Source organism: Myotis yumanensis, unplaced genomic scaffold, assembly GCF_028538775.1.
Source record: "Myotis yumanensis isolate MYYU_CA2020_CCGP unplaced genomic scaffold, mMyoYum1.0.hap1 SCAF_19, whole genome shotgun sequence".
Taxonomy (NCBI): Eukaryota; Metazoa; Chordata; class Mammalia; order Chiroptera; family Vespertilionidae; genus Myotis; species Myotis yumanensis.
Window position 1 is genome coordinate 24269472 of NW_027223770.1, and position 6020 is coordinate 24275491.

Genomic DNA, 6020 nt, shown 5'->3' on the forward strand with positions numbered 1-6020 from the left:
ATTCCCAGCATCATGATCAGAACCATTGATTTGGGGTCATTCATTCATCCCGAACTCTGTGCGACCTTTATCTTGTTCTCACAAGAGCAGAGTCTAGAAGAGGACGAGAAAAGTCAATAATTCTGATGCAATACAACTGCAACCAGCCCTCAGTGGTGGTACCGGAGGAGCGAGGGCCCTGACTCCCCAGGGCCATCAGGGAAGGCTTCATAGAGGAGGTGATGTTCACGTGGGCCTTGAAGGGCAAGTAGGAGTTTGCACAGGATTTAGCTTTTCTTCTTCCCTCGCCCCTTCTCGCTGCTAGATGCCACCTGGCCCCGGAGATAGACTCGCAGCTCATCAGGTGCTAAAAAGGACCCGAAACGAACACCAGCTACATATTCAACCTTTAACACCTGCTTCTATTTCCAAGACTAAGTGAATTAGGAAGATCCTCCTGGATTTCTGCATACTCATTTTCACTCTCCTGCAACACCCCTTCTCTCTTTCCTACTCTCACCCTCCCCCCCCTCCCCCTTCAAGACTTCCTTAAAATATTTTTAATCAACCCATTTTATTTAAAAATGGAGTCAGGCCCTGGCCGGGTGGCTCGGTTGGCTGGAGCATCGTCCTGTGCAACAAAAGGTTGCAGGTTTGATTCCCGGTCAGAGCACAAACCTAGATTTTAGGTTCAATCCCTGGCCGGGGGCACATCTGGGAGGCAATCGATCGATGTTTCTCTCTCTCTAAAAATCAATAAAAACATATCCTGGGGTGAGGATTTTTTTAAAAAATGGAGTCAGGAATATGAAAGCGGGAGGGATCCCTTCTCCTCCTTCCCCTCCCCTCCCACCCCTGCACTCTTTGGCTTTAAATTCTGCACAGTCAGCCCTTCCCTTCCCTGCTCTCCTGTCTCCTTAAGGGACCTTCATGAGTCATGAGTATTGTCACTGGGCCTTGGAGTCCCAGGGGAAGGTTACTCCTTGGAGTCAGGAGCTGGGCTGCAAACCCAGGGCCCCTGAGACCCGAGGCTGTGCTCCCTGCCCCTGTCCCTCCTCCTCCTCCTTCTCCTCCTCCTCCTCCTCCTCCTCCTCCTCCTCCTCCCTTTGCACAAGGAGGTAGCTGACCTTTTCTATTTCACATTGTTCTTTCACGGCGGCACCCCCCTTGGCTTGGCACCCATAAATCAGCATTGCTTCCTCCTTGGCAGTTCTTAAACATGTCCCACTTAAATTGAAAACTCAAAAAAAAAAAAAAAAGGCCCCATGGACCTTGAAATGTTCCGCTTGTCTGAGGGCCTTGGCTGCTGGCTTGACAGGTCCCACCAGCTCTCCTGGGAGAGTGGGCAGCTGATGAAACCTGCGCCCTGACACCTCCCTGCCAGTAAGTGCCGTGTTTGCATATCCTGGTGCAGGAACAGGAACCACTTGTTGGAAACCGATCAGGGAGGTGAAGGTACGGATTAAGTCTCTAGCGGAGCTGCGGGCAGTGGCTTCCCTGAGAAAGACGAAGCCTGCCCCATCTGTTTTCGCCGATGACAATCTCCCCTGTTTGCATTGGACTTCAGAAGTTCTTGGAACCCTTTTAAGGAAGAAGCCAAGGAACAGGAAACCAGAGTAGCAAAGACCCTGAAGACCTGATTGTGTTCTCCTGACTCTAAAGTTCCCCCTGACGTTCAAAGAAACTAGCGCGAGGGGGTGAAAAATAAGTCAATCTTAGGAACAATAGCGAATGAGTGTGGAAGGTGTGCCAGGCACTGTGCAAAGCGCTTGGCATCCATTCTCTCTCTTTTTTTTAATTTTTATTTTATTGATTTTCTACAGAGAGGAAGGGAGAGGGATAGAGAGTTAGAAACATCGATGAGAGAGAAACACCGATCAGCTGCCTCCTGCACGCCCCCGCCTGGGGATGTGCCCGCAACCCAGGTACATGCCCTTGACCGGAATCGAACCTGGGACCCTTGAGTCCGCAGGCCGACGCTCTGTCCACTGAGCCAAACCGGTTAGGGCCATTCTCTCTTTTATTCCTGCAACTGACTCCATTTCTCCGTGGAGGAAGATGAGGCTCCGAAAGGTTAAGCTCAAGGTCACGCCACTGGTCAGTGGTAGGCCTGGGGCTGAGACCTCGATCCCTGTGACTTCAGACGTTACCCAGACATGGAAAGGACTGCAGGCCTGGCCCACTGCCTTTAGGACGTGACATTTCTGAGGTGACCCCCTCCCCCACCCCCCTACCAGCCCACACACACACTTTTTAGGGATTTGCTTTTTGTTAGATAGAAACTGAAAACTCAAAGTCAAGGTTGACTTGAAACCAGCAAAAGAATGTTTCTTTCAGTCTCTGTTTCCATTCCTGGGTGGGGGGTTTAAACCGGTGGGGCCTGGGTGACATTTACTTTGCAAACAACAGACGGAGAGCCAGGCAGAGCCCACACCTAGCTGAGTAAACAGCACCTGGAGGGCCGAGCAGGGCAGGCAACGTCCCCAGCCAGGCCTTCCTTTGAGAGACAGCCCAGAGAACGTGGCCGAGGCCTGGCAGCTAGGCGCCGGGAGCTCTGGTCCCGCTGCCGCCAGTCCTAACACGTGGATTCTCTGCTCCTCATCTGGAAGCGGCGGAAACCAACTTGATATCTGAGGTCCCGTCTGGCTCAGATGAGCTTGGGCAGTGCAGCGTGCGGGCTAGGTTAGTTTTCCGAGTCAGCTTGGCTGAGCTACAATAGTTACCCCACTCAACGCTAACCTAGATGTTGTCGCAAAGGTCTTTTGTTGACGTGGTTAACATCTCCCATCAGCTGACTCCAGGTAAAGGAGATCATCATTGAGTCAAGGCCTCGTCCAATCAGTGAAAGGCCTTGCGAGCACACAGGTTTCTCTGCAGGAGAAGTTCCACCCGTGGGCGGCAATGTCGATGCCTGCCCAAAGCTGTCGGCCTGCCGGTCTGCCCTACAAGCACATCAGCCAGTTCCTTGGAATAAGGTATATGTACGTGGCATGTATATATACATATATACACGTGTTATGTAAGTCATAGACATATATATGAACTCTCCTCCTGGTTCTATTTTTCCGAAAATAGACAAGAAGACATGCTACCTTCCTGTGCCTTCCCTGACCATCCCAGGCCTCATCTACCTCCTGATCCTCTCGCTTCCTGAACACCTCGTCATGAAAGCACAGAACTTGGGCCTGGAAGGGCCCCTAGGGACTGTGTGGTCCACTGTCGTGAGTGCTACACGTGGATGAGAAGCCAACCGATCTGTCCCAGGTCTCGGAGACCATATTGGAGGCATCATGGTGAGCACTTAGGGTTGCCCTGTAAGGTCAGAACCAGGGTGAGGCGCTTGTCTCCAGTACAAAACTCAAGGGGGTGCTCCAAAATTCAGTAACCAACATGAATATTTTGATGCAATACTTGGAAAAAAAACTACATTAATGCAAAATCCATGATGAATAAAGTGCCACCTTTTTATTTTATTTTATTTTTAAATATATTTTATTGATTTTTTTACAGAGAGGAAGGGAGAGGGATAGAGAGTTAGAAACATCGATGAGAGAAACATCGATCAGCTGCCTCCTGCACACTTCCTACTGGGAATGTGCCCGCAACCAAGGTACATGACCGGAATCGAACCTGGGACCCTTCAGTCCACAGGCTGACGCTCTATCCACTGAGCCAAACCGGTTAGGGCTAGTGTCACCTTTTTAAATAAAGAAGGATCAGTGTGGTTGAATTTTTCCTTCGCTGCAGGCTCTGATGTGGTGGACATAGCCCTGTTGTCCTGTGTCCACTGGGGTTTGTGTTTTTTTTATTTTTTAATAGATTTTAAAAAATTTTTACATATATTTTTATTGATTTCAGAGAGGAAGGGAGAGGGAGAGAGAGAGAGAGAGAGAGAGAAACATCAATGTTGAGAGAGAACCATCAATCGGCTGCCTCCTGCATGCCCCCCACTGGGGACCGAGCCCACAACCTGGGCATGCGCCCCCACTGGGAATCGAACCCTGACCTCCTGGTTCATGGGTCAACACTCAACCCATTGAGCCACACGGGCTGAGCAGGTCTGTGTTTTAGACACGGCACCATATGCTACCTGCAGTGTTCGTCATCCATGTGAGTTGTGGTTTTCTCTGACCTTCGAGACCTCACATAGGTGGCCAGCTGTCCCAGTGTGCCCGGGACTGAGGGCTTTCTCGGGATGTGGGAATCTCAGTGCTTAACTCAGGATAGTCCTAGGATGGCCGAAGTGGGCGGACGCTGGATCCAGTTTCCTTTGTACCCCTAGGGCAGCGGTTCTCAACCTGTGGGTCGCGACCCCTTTGGCGGTCGAACGACCCTTTCACAGGGGTCGCCTAAGACCATCCTGCATATCAGATATTTACATGACGATTCATCACAGTATCAACATGACAGTTCTGAAGTAGCATCGGAAATAATTTTATGGTTGGGGTCACAACATGAGGAACTGTATTGAAAGGGCAAGAAGGTTGAGAACCACTGCCCTAGCCTGGGGCCTAGGCACTTAATTGCACTCCGTCATTATTCTCCGTCATGATTACTGACTGAAGCTGCCCTTTTTGGCAGAGCACCTGGCAAGCGCTCAGTACACCTGTAATCGGTTGCTTATCTGAGGGACAGAAAGGCTAAAAGTGACTCGGCCAGAACCCACTGGCAAGTCCTGGGCGCTCCAGTGCCAGGCTGTTGGGCCTCCCCAGTGCCGGGCCCGTTGCTGCTCATCCATTACCCTCCCCTGAGATCCCTAAGATATGGGTCACATTAGTGTAACCAGTAAAGGCCGATTGGCCTACAACCTCCCCAGGAGGCCACGGCTACGTGATCCTATTTTTTATTTTCTTTTTATTTTTTTGTAAGCAAATACTCCAGCTTTGGAAACTTTCTATGCCTTGGACACAAAATGGTCATTTCGCTTCTAGGACCATGATAAGCATTACACCGTGCCTTCCACTAGAGACTGAAGCGGACCTGGGAACGTTCTAGGCAGGCTGCTAAGGAGGCTAGCTCTGCCACCTGGTCAGGACCCCTGCCTGCTTTGGACCTGAGTTCCTTTCATTACCAAATGGAAGGCTTGGACTCCGCGCTCTGGGAGACAGCAGGGTGCCTCTGTGACCTTCAGTTTCCTCATCTGCAAAGTTGGCATCATGATGCCTTTTTGTTTGTTTGTTTTGTTAATCCTCACCCGAGGATATTTTTCCATTGATTTTTAAGGAGAGTGGAAGAGAGAGGCAAAGACGGAGGGAAACATCAATGTGAGAGAGACACATGGATTGGCTGCCTCCCGCACACGTGCCCTGACCAGGCGCGGGAGGGGAATAGGGGGGATCGAGCCTGCAACCGGGGTATGTGCCCTTGACTGGAATCAAACCCTGAACCCTTCAGTCGGGGGGCCTATGCTCTATCCACTGAGCCAAACCGGCTTTCCAGGTAAGAAATTTAAGGTACGTGCTAAACATCACACCAGGTGCTAGGTGCACAGGAAATGGCGGTGAGCAAGAACCCAGTTGGAAAACCTCAGAAATGACCCAGAAACCCCTTGCAAAGAAAGACCTAGCCAAAAAGACGAGTGCTAGAATGCACCTAGGAGCCGAAAACCGCTCCTATCCTGACCATTTCCGAGGAATTCCGAGGTAGGTGCTGCTTGGCAGGTGGTCACAGTTCTCCCCGGTGGCTGCTGTTTTCATGTTTGCAACACCTGCTGCGGTTTCCAGGATGCTAACATTTACTTTGGCCTCTATGTCAATGCCTTTGGTACAGAGAGCAGCTGTGGGCTTTTCTCTTTCATCATCCCCACTGAACTGTGCTTTGTTGATAAGAAAATAAATACCACGGAGCCGCCTTCGGAGACGGGCTGGAGCAGGCGGCTCCTGCGTAAGGGGAAACGCAGGCTTTATCTGGGTGCCGCGAGGATCGCTGTCCTTTGCAAGCTTGACTATCCGGCTTCATGTCACCTCACCGAGCAGGTGCTTCTGTCCTCCTGCCTTCCCCCGCTTGGGGCTCATTTACATAATCCCTCTCTGCTTGTACAG

At 50.9% G+C, this 6020-nt stretch overlaps 1 long non-coding RNA gene across 3 annotated transcripts; it reads left to right on the forward strand.

The window, feature by feature from the left end:
• The first annotated feature begins 1134 nt into the window (after positions 1 to 1134).
• LOC138997871 (uncharacterized) lies at positions 1135 to 3447 on the forward strand. 3 transcript variants are annotated; one of them, XR_011469037.1, is made up of 3 exons: positions 1135 to 2188; positions 2771 to 2954; positions 3055 to 3447. It is a non-coding gene; the product is annotated as an uncharacterized lncRNA (long non-coding RNA). The 3 variants fall into 3 exon arrangements; XR_011469036.1 differs by lacking the exon at positions 1135 to 2188 and adding an exon at positions 2393 to 2661; XR_011469035.1 differs by lacking the exon at positions 1135 to 2188 and having other exon boundaries at positions 2671 to 2954.
• The last annotated feature ends 2573 nt before the right edge of the window (positions 3448 to 6020 follow it).